General features: G+C 38.0%; 1 protein-coding gene and 1 long non-coding RNA gene across 3 annotated transcripts in view; one reads left to right on the top strand and one right to left on the bottom strand.

The window, feature by feature from the left end:
• The window catches only part of LOC134208920 (hybrid signal transduction histidine kinase M), a 491,775-nt gene that overhangs the window by 442,786 nt on the left and 32,053 nt on the right, over positions 1-16,936 (top strand). The window lies entirely within an intron of this gene.
• Positions 1,753-3,050, bottom strand: LOC134214508 (uncharacterized). Its single transcript, XR_009979812.1, has 3 exons — positions 2,553-3,050; positions 2,389-2,456; positions 1,753-2,323 (listed from the first exon to the last, which is right to left on the bottom strand). It is a non-coding gene; the product is annotated as an uncharacterized LOC134214508 (long non-coding RNA).

The following is a 16,936-nucleotide window of genomic DNA, read 5'->3' on the forward strand; positions in this document are numbered from 1 at the left end:
GTGCGCGTTGGTCCTCCACGAGCATCGTCCAGGTCTCGTGTCCGTAGAGACTTACCGGTCTAAAAGCGTTTTGTAGATAGTCAGTTTGGTAAGGCGGCGAACTCTATTCGATCGGAGCGTCTTGCGGAGTCCAAAGTACGTACGATTTCCAGCCACTTTGCGCCTCCGAATTTCTCTGCTGGTATCGTTATCGGCGGTCACCAGCGAGCCCAAGTACACGAATTCTTCAACCACCTCGATTTCGTCACCACCGATAGAAACTCGTGGTGGGTAGCTTACATTGACCTCTCTTGAGACTCTTCCTATCATGTACTTCGTCTTCGACGTGTTGATGACTAGTCCAATCCGTTTAGCTTCGCTTTGCAGTCTGATGTAGGCTTCCTCCATCCTCTCAAAGTTACGTGCCATGATATCAATGTCGTCGGCGAAACCAAATAACTGGACGGACTTCGTGAAAATCGTACCACTCGTGTTAATCCCTGCCCTTCGTATTACTCCCTCCAAAGCGATGTTGAATAGCAAACACGAAAGACCATCACCTTGTCGTAACCCTCTACGCGTTTCGAAGGGACTCTAGAATGCCCCTGAAACTCGAACTACGCACATCGCCCGATCCATCGTCGCCTTGATCAACCGTATCAGTTTATCCGAATATCCGTTTTCGTGCATTAGCTGCCATAGCTGATCCCGATCGATTGTATCATATGCGGCTTTTAAGTCGATAAATAGATGATGTGTGGGCACGTTGTATTCGCGGCATTTCTGCAATACCTGACGTATGGCGAACACCTGGTCTGTGGTAGAGCGTTCACGTTCAGATCACAACACAATGCCTACCAAATAAACAAAAAAAAATCCTCCAGCACTACCCACTGCTTCTGGCTCTATCTCTAGCCGCAACCATGTACTTTGTCTTATTTGATGGTTATGCCTATCTTCACCGTCTTCCTCTTCAGTAGAACAAAGGCCTCCACAATCACTCTGCGACCAATTCCAATGAGGTCGATGTCGTACGCAAATCCCAGGAGCATATCGGCCTTGTGAAGGCAGTGCTGTTGCTTGAAGCCTATCAATTTCTTAAACTTCTTAAACTTTCCTGTACGGTAGACAACTCAACGAATTCATTCCAGTTTCATTTGTTAACTTCGCATATTCCTACAAACAAACTCAAATGAAGTCAGATTATCTGTCAAACGGACTTTGTTATCACAAACAGGGAATGTAAACAACATTGCCAATGACAACGACATTGTCCTCTCTTGTAAATGTTGGGACAAACTCAACTCGCAATAAGCGTTTGTCCCAAACTGCAACAGAATAGGACAATGAATGCCTGTCGGGCGTTTTGAGAAGTAGTCGGTTTTCGATGAGGTTTTTGGTCAAATAAGTATCAGTTATCAATATTTAGACATTGTAACCGTTCGTCAAAAGCTCTAAATGAATTGCCGCAAACACAGTGACTTATGCGCCACTCTCAACGTTGAGAGACCACTGGTCGTGTTATAATAAGTTGCCCGACTTAGCTTTAGGAAGCATGAGCCCAATCTTCTGAGGTTTTAGAACGGTTCCAAAGCTAGACAACGGAAATTCAGAGGTGAAGTTTTCCTGAAGTGAACGGTCGAAGCAGTAAAATGAACAATTTGAACATAGGCAAAAACGTACTCTATCTGTAGCGCATGAAACGTAAACTCAACACATTCCCGGGCAGACTAACAAACCACAGGGCTTAGCGAGATAAATAAATTAACGCAATAGAAACTTAGATTGAATTCATTTATGTGTATTCATTTTTCCAAATATTCATTTTGTGTAGTGTGAGTGTTGTTGTGTGTGTGTGACATGGCCATGATTAACGACATACCTGATCAGGGTTTATGCTCTATGCTGGCAGCTGGGTACACCGGCAGGGCTGTGTCGTCATCGAGAGATGATGAGGACGGCGCCAGCTACAGGGGATGTCCAATCAGTAGTGCGACGGAACACCCGAGCTCTTCGGCAGATGCATCGCCGGAATAGGCACACGTGCGTTGATGGCCGATTTAGAGTTGCGAGAAGGGGCAGTGGCTGATGGTCCGATACTCTGCCGTCTCCTCTCCTCGGGAAGCGTCACGGGTCTCCAACTGGCCTTCGCCTGCGGGACTACACAGCCACCGGGACAAGGGGATACTTTCCTTCGGAGATTCTCGGTAGGTCGGAAGGCCTCACTTCTCGTTTGGCTACCGTAATGGCGGGCCCGCACGGCCGGGTTCACACCGCGTGGACGAGACGTGTCCAGCGGGAACGGGAAAAAGAAAAACCCGTACAAAAAAACGTCGTTCGGACGCTGCTGTCCGACATGAATTTTGGTTAGATGTTATATTAGATAAATGAATTCAATAACGAAATTACCTTTATGTACTTTTAGAAAATGTACGAGAGTAGAGCGTTCGCTCCGTGCGATACAGAAGGTACTCGAACTATTCATATCAATAAAAATCGAAAAATTAATATAATTAAACTTTTAACACGACATCAGCATAACGATTTCTTCTAATTCACTTTTGGGTACACACCTTAGAAAAACTTAGAAAAAATTAACTTCGCACTGAAACTGGCTTCTACTCTTCAGCCAAGTTGAAATAGAAATGGCAGAGCAGTTTCAGAAGCACATATTAGTGCCCCAAATTTGCATAGTCATAGCTTCAGAATAATTGAAATTCACTAATACTTTAATAATAATTTTTAGACGAGTTTTATGGGATAAGTTAAAGTAAGCTAAATTATTTCTCTCAAGACTCATTAATATTTAATCTAATTAATTTCAAAGCTTTTATCCTTAAAAGCATATTTGAAATGGCAGCTTTTATAACATAACTTTATGGCAAGTGGCAGTTGTATAAATGGTTCGCGAAATATTTAATATTCATTTAATTAATGAAACTTATCATAATTTATTAATATCGTAGACAGTAAAAAGCTAATAAAAGGAAATTTATTTACTGACATACTAGATAACGTTACAACATAAACTTAATCATCTGTTAACATGATTTGTGTTTTACTTCTGAAATATACAAGTTATCGCAGTTTGAAAAGTTCACAACAATTACCTCTCCATGTTTGTTGCAAATAAAATGGAACGCAACAATGTCTTTATCCTCTGCAGATGAGCACAAAGAGCTATCGCATTCTCTTTTGTTGCTTGTGTTTTGCATTTTTTAGCGACAATTAGGTACATTCCTAAACTAAACCTACCGTGAAACGTCGGATAAAAAATACACATATAGAGGAACGGTTCGGCACTTCATCCCATAGCTCCTTTTTTCATCCCAACAAAAACAAAGCAATGAAAAAGAATTTGGTTGGTTTCCTATTTTTGTGATTTTTTTCACCAGTGAGCACGCGTGTTAGCAAAAATAAGCGACAAGATTGGTGCTGTATTTCTTTGTTTTGCGATGAGATAAATATATGTTCAGTGAGATGGAAAATGGAACAGTTCCCCTATCACCTCCTCTTTTGTCCGTAAAAAGCGTTTTCGCGACTGATAGGCGATGAAATTTGTGCCTATAGACAAGAACAATTCTGTTGTACATGCATTCTGGCTGTGAAGGTCACTCTGGCTCAATCCATCGGGAGTCACAAATGAGGTTGACACTGTTAAAATACGCGAAAATCCCGGCGGATAAAACGAATTCAACTTTTCGCGAGGTGATCGCGATCGTCGCGGAATATGCGATCACAACAAACAATTTGGATAACAGACTGAATGACGTCTTGTCAAATAAACGTCAGAATATTATCCCCACCCTGGACTTGCATGCAACATCACTAGCAATATTGGATTGCACTACAAATGTTTATGAGTAATCAAAACAAACCAGAATTGGTAGAAGTGTTGCCAGAGTCACTGGAATATACTAGTTGAATAATGAATTATGTTTATATATCAATAATGTAGAATAACTTGTTAATGTAATATGACGATGGAAACTAATGAACAATATACTCTGAGAACCAACAGAAAATCGTGTTTGATATTCTAATAGGTTATGGGCCCAGTGGTTAACTGGTAGAAAGTCGAGTCAAGTGAAGTTATTCTAAAGCGATTAGTTGAAGAAGATGCCTGGTAAGAAGGAAGATATTGCCCTCGGGGTTACCGATGGGGAACTAGCTGGTGGTCAACCAGTAGTAAACAACAAGACGGAACGCATTCCTCTTGAGCGAGGGCCGTCGTCCGTTGCGGCGCTCTATCGTGGAGACCGTTCGTGTGTATTCGACGGGAACGAAGCGAGTTTCCCTGCTTGGAAATGGCGGATTGAGCACCATCTCAATAAGATGCGTCTGGTGCATACGCTGTTGAGGACTCCCGTGGAAGAAGAATATGCCCACCCGGTGCCGGGAGCGAAACCTGAAGAAGAAGCAGCGAGGAAAGAAAAAATGAAGAAACGGATGGAAGAAGATATGGACGCTTTAGACGAAATAGTGCTGATGGTGAATAATCAGGTTTTAAATCAATTGATTGGCCTAGATTATGCGAAGCAAGTGATGGATGTGTTGGTCAGCACATACCAGAAAGTTGGAACTGGAGCAATGATCACGATGCGAGATCGTCTATTCAATCTCAAACATAAACGTTTTGATAGCCTTCAGCGTTTGTTTGATGAATACGATCTGATCATTCGAGAGCTGGACTAACGCCAGCGGAGAAGATCCATGCACTAATTATTGCGATGCCAAACCGATTTAAGCATGTGGAGGGTGCATTGACTGTGCTACCAAACGATGAGTTGTGTCGTAAACCGCTAGGTGAGATAAAACGCATGTATTTGGATGCAGAAATGATCGATGGTGAAACAATGGGTGGAAGGCGGATCAGAGGGTTCGATGACGTCGCACTGAAGTCGAACAAAAGCACGTGAACGTTTGCTTTGGCTGTGGAGAAACTGGCCATTACAAAACAAATGCCCGTTGAAGAAGAAGAAAGGACAATGGAATGGTCAACAAGCATGTCAACATCCCCGATGGCAGGGAAAGAACCAGAGTCGCCATCATGCACTGATGACTCAAACCAGCGGCAACGGTGAAACATCACGGAAAGTGAGATTTGTGGTCGATTCAGGAGCCAGCGACCACATGGTGAATGACGAGCGAATGCTGGAAGATGTGGAAGAATTGGAGAAGCCAGTCGTCATTGCAACTGCTAAATCAGGAACAACTCTTCGGGGTACGAAGAGAGGTAAGGTACGAGTGAGCAGTGTTGTCGGAGAAAACAAAATAAAGAAACTCGAATTCTATAATGTGCTTTTTATTCCGGAGCTAGATGTGAATCTCCTTTCAGTTAGAAGGGTGAATTCTATGGGAAAGAAAGTTACTTTTATGTATGAGGATGTCGTAATCCATGATGGTGGGGAGGTTATCGCCCATGGGATAATGGAGAATGGTCTTTATTATTTGCAATTGGAGTTGGAGGGCAATGTAACCTCAGCATTAGTAGGAAAGGACCAGATAAATGTCGAAACATGGCATAAACGATTGGGACATTTAGGCAAAAGTAATATGCTGAAATTAGTAAGAAATGGCATGGTTGAAGGTATCGACTGTGGTGAAGAAAGTGTTGGCAGTTTGCCAGATGTTTGCGAAAGTTGCCTTGCGGGAAGCAAGTTAGCAACAAGTTTAATAGTTTGCAGTTGCCAAGGTCTACTAGACCATTGGAACTAGTTCATTCCGATGTTTGTGGATCTATGGAGGTAGCAACTCATGATGGTTATCGTTATTTGGTAACATTTATCGATGACTTTACGCACTTCGCCGTGGTTTATCTTCTGAAATCAAAGAATGAAGTCTTCGAAAATTTAAGGAATATTACGAATTTAGTACAGCACATTTCGGTCAGAAACTGTCTAAATTTCGTACAGATAACGGTGGGGAATATCAAAATAGAGAGTTCCAGAATTACTGTAAAAGTAAAGGAATTCAGATGATATATACGGTACCGTATACTCCTCAGCAAAATGGAGTAAGCGAGCGTTTCAATAGAACATTGATGGAAAAAGTACGCGCAATGCTTCATGATAGTGGGTTATCTAAGAAAATGTGGGGAGAGGCTGTTTATGTAGCGACATACCTTACAAACAGGTCCCCTACGGTAGCATTACAAGAAAATAAGACGCCATATGAAAAATGGTTTGGAAAACTCCCAAACTTAAAAAATCTTAGAGTTTTTGGATGTACAGCATACAAACTCATTCCAAAAGAAAAGAGAACAAAATTAAATTCCAAATCTAAAAGATTGATATTCGTAGGCTACGCGAATAATGGCTATAGGCTATGGAATGGCGCTTTGAAGAAAATTGAAATTGCCAGGAATGTAGTATTTGATGAATCGAAAACACCATATATCGGTGAGTCTGCAGGTTCAAATGATTTGGTTTTCTCTCAAGTAATTACAAGAGAAACTTGTGAAGAGAATACCGATGAGAAATATGGCAACGAGGAAACCAAAATTCCAGAAGAAATTGCATCAGAGGATCGGGAAGATTCTGAAGAAACGATTTCTGTGGAAAATGATGGCATATTCGAAGAATCGGAATCAGAAATCGTCGAAAACGATAATCATGAACAAGCAAATGATACATCGGAGTCAGATAATTACGAACAACCCACAGAGAAACAGCTAGAATTACGTCGAAGCACGAGAAACAGAAAACAGACTACGTTTCATAATTTCTCTGCAAAACAGCGCCAGTTATTGATGGTTGCATTCCGCAATCAATCACTGAATTAAAACTACTGGAAGACTGGGAGCACTGGCGGGAGGCAATCGACGATGAAATGAAATCACTAGACGATAATAAAACATGGGAAGTGGTCAACTACAAAAACAACATCAAGCCAATACAATCAAAATGGGTCTTCACAAGGAAAGAAGATGGGAGATACAAAGCAAGACTTGTAGCAAAGGGATGTTCACAACGCCCAGGGTTTGACTACAGTGAAACATTTGCACCAGTAGCAAAAATGGACAGCGTCCGATTATTATTGGCTCTTGCAAATGAATACAAAATGCTTGTTCACCAAATGGATGTAAAACGGCATTTTTGTACGGTGATCTAGATGAAGATATTTTATGAAACTTCCAGCAGACGAAAATGGTAAAGCGAAGACTGTTCGTTTGCATAAAAGCTTGTATGGATTGGAAACAAGCAAGCAGAAATTGAATAAGAAGTTTGACGATGCAGTCAAAGAATTGGGATTTTCTCCCTTGAAAGTGATTGTTGTGTATATAGATCCAAAGCAAAAGGAATTATTTTGCTTTTGTATGTGGATGACATACTGATATTATCCAACGATCAGGAAAATTTGGATTGGATAAAAGAAGAACTTGGAAGGCTATTCCAAATGAAGGACCTTGATGAGGTCAAATATTTTCTCGGAATGGAAATTAAAAGAGATTTTGACAACCAAACGATAGAAATATCACAATCAAGATACGTTGAGAAGATTTTGAAACGTTTCGGTATGATTGATTGTAAACCTGTGGGGACACCGCTCGATTCAAATGTAAAATGGTCTAAAACAAATCAGCAAGAAACTGCTCATCCCTACAAGGAACTGCTTGGGTGTTTGCAATATTTAACACTAACGTCTCGACCTGACATTAGCGCGGCAGTCAATACGCTAAGTAAATATCAAAGTTGCGCGACTGATGCTCATTAGGTTGGTTTGAAACGTATTCTTAGATACCTGAAAGGGACTACGGATACAATGATAAAATATGAGAAGAGACCTTACACACACATTGTCAAGGGATATGCGGATGCAGATTTCGCTAATGATCCTGATGATAGAAAATCGGTTTCAGGATATGCTTTCGAAATTTTTGGAAGCTTAGTTTCATGGTCAACGAAACGACAACAAACGGTCAGTTTGTCAACATCCGAAGCAGAACTTATTGCACTTTGCACAGCTGTAACTGAAGGAATATGGCTTGTGAAATTCCTCAAAGAATTGGATGTGGGTAGCATTCCATTCATTATTATGGAAGATAATGTTCCATGTATTAGTATCGCGGAGGAACCTCGATCACACCAACGAATGAAACATCTGGACATCAAATACATGTTTATACGGGATCACATCAAGGAAGGAAGATTACAACTAAAATTCATCCGTTCCGAGGATCAACCGGCTGATGCATTCACCAAGGGCCTCCCGAGAGACGCACATCGAAGATTATTGGGACGTCTCAACATCCAAATTGCGGGGAAGTGTTAAAATACGCGAAAATCCCGGCGGATAAAACGAATTCAACTTTTCGCGAGGTGATCGCGATCGTCGCGGAATATGCGATCACAACAAACAATTTGGATAACAGACTGAATGACGTCTTGTCAAATAAACGTCAGAATATTATCCCCACCCTGGACTTGCATGCAACATCACTAGCAATATTGGATTGCACTACAAATGTTTATGAGTAATCAAAACAAACCAGAATTGGTAGAAGTGTTGCCAGAGTCACTGGAATATACTAGTTGAATAATGAATTATGTTTATATATCAATAATGTAGAATAACTTGTTAATGTAATATGACGATGGAAACTAATGAACAATATACTCTGAGAACCAACAGAAAATCGTGTTTGATATTCTAATAGACACTTCGTCTGCAATCCGAATATTGATTTCGAGCCATTAAGTGTTGCACGTATCACCCTTATCAGTTTACAATCTAATCTAATCGCTCACATGCGAAGCCAATACTTGAAAGCATCCTGGAAGACGACGGTTTCTGCATTCCGCTATTTTTCTTATCACACAGCCAGGCCAACTACTGGAGAATCTTACATCTATAACGTCCGAGGAATGCCGTCCACCGATCAGCACGTGGTCTATCTGTGAGCAGGTGTCACCCCTCGAAATTTGCGGATATTCTTGCGTGTAAATCAGGTACTGCTGATTGCCATTTCTCTAGCAGCAGCAAAGGTCACAATACATACTCATTGGTAGCGGAATGAAGGCTTTCTTGATTCTCTTGATCTGCGCGTATGAATCGAGGCATTCCACGGGGGCATGTCAGTCGATCCTGAGCGACCATTTCGAAAATATTTGAAACTCTGCACAGTTTTTCAATTTCATCTAAATCGTCATTTTTCGATATCAAATCTTCATATTGAGTCACGACTAACTTTTCAAAAGGGTGTATGTGAAAATGGTTCAAAAATATTTAAAAAGCTGCACAGCAAAAACGGAATGTTCGATTGTTATGATTTTTTCAGCAAAGTTAGACAACTAAATGGTGATTCTTAAGAAAATGTGCACAGTAAAAAAAAAATTTTTGCCTTTAAAAATATCATTTTGTCACAAAACTCAAATATCTCAAAACCCTATCTTTTTCGAACGTATTTTTTAGGAAAACGGTCCATTATATTAGCTATCTACCATAAAAATTTGGTGATGGTAAACTAATAAACAAAAAAAGTTATGACATTTCAAACATTTCACAATTTTCACATTTAGTAAAAAAAATTTTTTTCTGTGTAAGTTATTTCGAGAATTGCAGTTTGATGCAGATTTTATTGTTAAGGGACGTGATTTAAACAAGTTGTTTTCATGATATTTTGATTTAATTATTCATAGCATCTATAAGAAACTTAGACACGATCCAGTGTTGTGATCAAAAGTATTGATAGTGTCATAATTTTCATTGCACGTGACTGGCGAAAAATTCTTTTAATAGTGTTGAAACCTGTTGATAATAACGTTGATAGAAACATATCAGAAATGTTATTTTTAAGACAAAAGCTGCAAAATCAAAGATTTATATACACGTGTACGTCTATAGTTTACCTGCAAAAATATACCTCTTAGAGAATAGACTTTATGATCGGGAGGAAACGGGTATCTTCAACAACAACAAATGCATGATAGGTACATACCATGACAATGCTCACGAAAAGCAAAAAATTACTACTACTAAGGTTGTTAAAGATCTTATAGTATTTTTTCTTCAGTCAAGCAAATGACACCAAACTAGTCAGTAAAAACTTAAAAGTGATTTTGTTTATTGAAATATTACGAACAACATGAGTAGCCGCTTTCTCAACTGTTGTAGGCCGTTTGATGGAAAAAGTGTTCAAAAGAGTTACGAAATCTCACCGAAAGCACCATAGATAAACTGAAAGCGACTGGTTATGCTCCAATGTCCACATTGAATACAAATTTACGCATTTGCACGTCCTGCCGTCTAAACGTTGACAAAAGAGCAATCTGTATATCATCGGTTGAGCAGAGCGCAGGAAGTTCGAAAACGACAGCAACTGAGGAATTGCCAGATGTATCGACAACAACTGAGGAATTACCAGAAGTATTAAGTGCTGAGAGCCTTGCCACCGTACCATCAGCGAAATCTGTTTCAACAAATCAATCGGAAGATGAGTGTATCCAAAAGGTCAACATCGAACGCTTTAACGAGGGCATAGCTGGGATAAAAGTGACTCCGATTAAATGGAGTAAGATGGACTACGTTTATTACCCGGAGAAAAATACCGTGAAATAAACGAAGCTGTACGAAGAAACCTCTTCAAATTAGGACCTGATGATGTGGAAAATACAGACTACGATGAGGTAATTATAAATATGAAGGAAAGGTTCTCGAATGCAGCCACGACAAGGAAAGAAAAATGATTGATTTTGTCGATGCTGCCAAGTTCGTGGTCTATTCAGGATGCCATTGATGAGTTCAAAACCAATAGAAATACAGTAAAAGAGGCAAAACAATTGAAGAATAACTGTCTTTCAACCAAAAATACTAGGTCTAGTACTGCATTAACAGATGAGACAAAAGAAATAATAGTTCAATATTTTGAAGATGATGAAGTAAGTCGAGCTATGCCTGGTCAAAAAGATTATGTATCAGTAAAAAAAGATGGAAAGCGTCAAGCAATCCAAAAACGATTAATGATGACGACTTTGAAAGAAGCGTACACACGCTTCAAGGAAATTCACGATAATATTAAAATAGGTTTTTCCTCATTTGCAAGCCTTCGGCCAAGGCAATGTAAGCTTCTTTCCAATTCAGGAACACATAATGTGTGTGTGCACAACCCATGAGAATATTAATCTTATTTTACATAGTTTGAAAAGAATCAATTTAACAAAGGATATTAAAATGTTAACTGGTAGTCTTTTGTGTGAAAATACAACATCAAATTGCTATCTACGATCTTGTTCGGATTGTCCAGATTCTTCATCATTGGAAAATACTTTTATTCGCTGAGTTTGAAGAAAATATATTGATCAGTTATCATTTGAGCAATGGGTGACCACGGATAGGTGTGACATAGAAACTATTGTAAAACCTGTAGATGAGTTTGTGTCATATTTTTGCTTGAAATTAGAAAGTTTAATCCTCACGATTTCATTAAAACAGAACAATCCAGCTTTTTAAAAATACGAAAAATACATTACAAAATGGTGAATTTTTAGTCATTTGTGATTTTTCTGAAAATTACAGCTTTGTATTGCAAGATGAAGTGCAGTCCCATCACTGGAACGTACAACAAGCTACAATTCATCCATTCGTTATTTATTTTAATGGAAGTACGCAAATTGAACACTTAAGTTTTATTATAATTTCCGAAGATTTAAGACACGATTCAGTATCCGTAAACTTGTTCATTGAAAAAATGATTAACTTTTTACGCGTTGATAAGCATAAAGAAGTCAAAAGATATATTTCATGTCTGATGGAGCAGCGTCGCAGTACAAAAATCGTAAGAATTTTTCGAGCCTATGTCAATTTAAATCAATGTACGGAATTGATGCAGAATGGCATTTTTTGCTACATCACATGGCAAAGGTCCTTGTGATGCTATTGGAGGAACAATAAAGCGCATGGCCACAAGAGCAAGTTTAGCCAAAGAACGTGAGCATCCAATTAAAACTGCGAAAAGAACTTTTTGATTGGGCAAATCGTAGAAAAGAAAAAGATTTAACCAAATTATCATTTTGTTTTACTACTACTGAAGAGTACGAAATAAAGGCTTCAGAGCTCAGCGAGCAATTTAATAACGCGAAAACGATCCAAGGAACCCAAAAATTTCACTGTTTCATTCCATTGTCGGAAAATAAAATTAAAGCAAAACTATACTCAAACTGTGCTGATAATAATTCAAAAAGTGTTCGATATTTTAAAAATTTGAATAAAAATAAATAAAAATAAGTATTAATAAACTGTTTTCATGATATCATAACCCATACCAAAATTCAAACCCAAAACTCTTAGAGTTTCTATAACAACATTGTGTAACTGCCACATTTAATTTAATACTTAGGATAATATTAATTCATTTTTATTTATTTATACATATAATATTTATACATATAATATACATAATATCGATGAATACATAAATATGGAATATAATACAAACAACTTTTTTATCCCACGCAAAGCCCCAAACAAAAAAATAAGCAACAAATAGCGATTCTTGAAAAAAAAAAAAACGCACGGAAATTTTTTTTTGTTTACTATATGTGAAAATTGTGAAATGTTTGAAATGTCATAACTTTTTGTTTATTAGTTTACCATCACCAAATTTTTATGGTAGATAGCTAATATAATGGACCGTTTTCCCTAAAAAATTACGTTCGAAAAAAGATAGGGTTTTGAGATATTTGAGTTTTTGTGATAAAATGATATTTTTAAAGGCAAAAAAATATTTTTACTGTGCACATTTTCTTAAGAATCACCATTTAGTTGTCTAACTTTGCTGAAAAAATCATAACAATCGAACATTCCGTTTTTGCTGTGCAGCTTTTTAAATATTTTTGAACCATTTTCACATACACCCTTTTGAAAAGTTAGTCGTGACTCAATATGAAGATTTGATATCGAAAAATGACGATTTAGATGAAATTGAAAAACTGTGCAAAGTTTCAACTCAATAGAAAATCATGAATTAAAAATTTTCTTAAATTTTGATGCTGTTGCTTGGAATCGCTCCCGACAACGTTTACATAATGTGAAAGGCACTCTCCGTAGGTTATCAAGGCTATCAAAGAACCAATCCTTCAGGTCATTAGGCTTATCGTTCATTGCATAGCTGCTGGTCAGGCTGTAGTTGAAGAATATGTCCTTCATTCTCAACACGGTTTCCAATGAATGATTCGCTTCATCTGCTTCCCAATCACCATGAAGCCTACACCACATTCTGTAGAAGATGTGGTACTTGAATTTAACGTTTCAAGAAACGTGTGACATCAAGTTTGTAATTTCTGCGATCTCAGACCTGGAATATTCTCGATAACATCATCAATACTTCTTCGATTCGGCCCTGCTTATTGGAAAGCTCAAACGATAAAAAATCGAACAATTCCACCTCAGTAGTATAATACCATTTTTCAAATTGAGGAATCAGAACCAAATGGATGCAAACGATGAATGCTTCAAGAGAATGAATTTTGAAATGTTTCAATGATTTACGCTTCATTAGAACTGTGTATAGGTACAAACAGTTAACACTTTTTCTTGAGTTACATTGGAAATAATGCGATCATATTGCCGCAAATGTCATTCACACTCCTTTTTCTTACGTTCTCGAATGGTAAAGCTGGACTGGGGACGAGATACACACATGATCTATTAACGATGCCGTTAATATGGTGGTTTATGCTTTGCAATTCTGCCTGGCGTCAAATGGTGCCAGGTTCTAACAGGTACTCGATTCAAAAGCACATAAGTCTACCGACAAACGGTCCATACTTGTGTATGCATGCAGCCTTTGAAATAGATGTTTAGTTTACCTAGATAAAAAAATCGGCTGCATCTGTTTATAATCTACGTGCAAAAAACTCGTTTGTTCCATAATAGATTTTAACAACAAAAAAAAAACGGAAAGTGCAATGATTAAAAAAAAAAAATTCTTTCCCCTTTCTGGGTAGATAAATGCAAAAAAAGTTGAATAACATAAGTGCTAGGTTCATCATTCAATCTGTCCTGATTTTTTCTTCTAAGCTGAGCTGTTAACAGTTTAATTTATTTGAGTCGAAATGTTTTTTATAGCACTGGAACTAATTTCTTTGCTACATATTTACTTTTGTATGTAACTAATAGCTATAAATGTCGAGTACATGTCAGATAATTTTGAGGAGTATCTGATAAAAATGATTAGGATGGCGTTTAGTAATCAGCTATAAAACACACGCAATAGAAGGAGCAATGATTATAGACAAAATACATGGGAAGTTAGGCAGCAAGAGGACTTTTAAATCCAAACCATTCGGGTTTCGTTCTGCATAACCAAAAATATTGACAGTCATTACGCCAATATTATGAGATCAGAGATTTTCTAGCATCGTGAGATACATTCAACATTTATTACATAGGTACACACGTCACATGCTGCTTCACACTTTGGATTTGGATGTTTCTGCCTTCGTACGTAATTTACAACTACATGTATTCATCTTTTGGTCAAGGCCATAAAGCTAATTACCAAGTTTGCCGAAGGTCATGTAACCCATTGATTAGGAATTTGATCAGATCCGCGATGGTTTCAAACATCTGTAAACAAATGAATGAGAAATTCCAAATATTTTGAAGTTATAAGCTACAAAATGGACATTGCCATTAGAGGTTCAGAGTCCCCACCACGTCGCGTGTTGCCCTAATGAGCAGCATTCATACAGTTTAATTCTATCCGGGTAGTTATCGATTCAATAACGTTTTCTCCCTTATGTAGGTAGACAGTTGAAACGGTCCATTTGGCTCATCTCAATCAAGACTGGTCTCTGCTGACGGCTTCCATCAGTTCGTTCTTGTTTGCCGAACCGAATACATTCGATGGATTCTGTTCGCGTAGTCAAACATAATTAGGTGTGCAAATAGTTCAATTCGATCTATGGTGGAATGTTTGCAAAAACCATGAAAGTGATGGATACAAATGACCGATTTAGTTTGTTGAATAAAAACCCCATACTATTGTCACAAAGCAAGGTACGTATCTAATAGCTATTTTTTCTCTGGATTTTAAGTTTAAATAGACTTTGTTATCGTTTTCGCACAAAAATGCACGAGAAAAATATAGAACTGTATTTCCTGGAAGTTTTGGGAATTGTGTTCTCTCTGTGAAAGTTGCGTTAAATTTTATGGATTCAATTCGATCGGAGAAAATTGCGTTTGTTTGATGGAGCTAAGTTTTTGAACATGTCTATGAATCCCATTTTGTTAGATGATTTTTTTCGAAATCTTATTCGTATTTATTATGATACTTTTACTTTCCCTTCTACTACAATTGACACGACGATCGCAAAACAGTCTCTCTAGTATGAATTTTGTTTTTCCTATATATTTTATTTTCATTTTCGTTATTGAATCTTGTCAATCAATCTACAATTTTAGTGAAGTTTCAATATGCAAAAACTGTGATGCGCAATATAACACATCTAAGTTTCTTTTGCCACCAAGATTAAAATTGAAAGATCATATAATTGCATATTTTAAAGCATAACGTCAAGCGACTTCATATACACAGAATATAGTTTACACTGATAGAGGGAGCAAACGGGGAAGAGTCGTTTGGCCGAACAAACCATTAGGCCGGATGCCATCTGGCTGAAAGTCATTTGGCCGAATATGTAATATGGCCGAAAAGGTCATTTGGTCTAACAGGTCATTTGGCCGAACAAATCATTTGGCCGGATAGGTCATTTTGTCGAACAAATTTTTAGGTCGAACAAGTCATTTGGCCGAATATTTGACGTCTCATATCTCACTTCTTAATCATCATTTCTTTCTTCCTACTGCGAAAAGTGAGAAATGAGAAGTTAGAAATGTTGAGTGAGAGAGAGGCGTCTCACTTCTTATTTCTCAATTCTCACTGTGACAAGTGCGAAGTGAGACTCAATTGTCACAGGCATAGTGAGCAGTGAGACGTATCACTTCTTACTTCGCACTGCTCACTTTTCACAGTGGAAGTGAGAAGTAAGAAATGATATGTGAGAAGTAAGACGACCCACTTTTCAATTCTCATTAATAATTTCTCACTGTGAAGAGTAGTGAGACGCTTCACTACTCACATTACACTTCTCACTTTTCACATTTAATTTCTCACTTATCACTTCTCACTGTGAAAAGTGGGAAGAGCAAAGAAAGAAGAAAGATTCCTCTTTTTTCACTCATCAATTCTAACTTCTCATTTCTCATTTTTCGCAGTGATATATTGGATATATGATATATTCGGCCAAACGACCTATTCGGCCGAATGACTTGTTCGGCCAAATGATTTGTTCGGCTAACTGACCTTATCGGTCGAATGGCTTATTTGACCATATCGCTTGTTCGACCATATGACCTACCCGGCCAAATTACCCACTCGGACAAATTACATATTTTATTGTGGTAGAGTCGACTGTAACGTTCAATCATTAATTATGAGTAAAACGGCTACGCAGTCTCATCTAATTGAAACGAGTTTTATTTATCGTCCAACGTTTCGACACGGGATTAGTGTCTTCTTACTTCCCGTGTCGAAACATCGGACGATAAATAAAACTCGTTTCAATTAGATGAGACTGCGTAGCCGTGTTACTCATAATTTACAAATTACATATTCGGCCAAACTACTTTAGGCCTAGTGACTTTCAGCCAAACGGCCCTGCGACTCTCTTTCTTTTTAGTTTACGACTCTTATTTTAAGAATCAGCAAACATTAACGAAACATCGTTGATTAAAAAAATAAAACATGAAATAACATCAAATAGCATTATTGTCGTTTCTCAAGGAATTGATTCAATAACACATTTAATTTCCGATGGACTAAATTAATCTTCTATATACATAAAAATGAATTTCTGTCTGTCTGAACCTTATAGACTCCGAAACTACTGAACTGATCGGCGTGAAAATTTGTGTGCAGAGGTTCTTGGGGCCGGGGAAGGTTCTTAAGATGGCT

This window comes from Armigeres subalbatus, chromosome 2 (genome assembly GCF_024139115.2).
Source record: "Armigeres subalbatus isolate Guangzhou_Male chromosome 2, GZ_Asu_2, whole genome shotgun sequence".
NCBI classification, from domain to species: Eukaryota; Metazoa; Arthropoda; class Insecta; order Diptera; family Culicidae; genus Armigeres; species Armigeres subalbatus.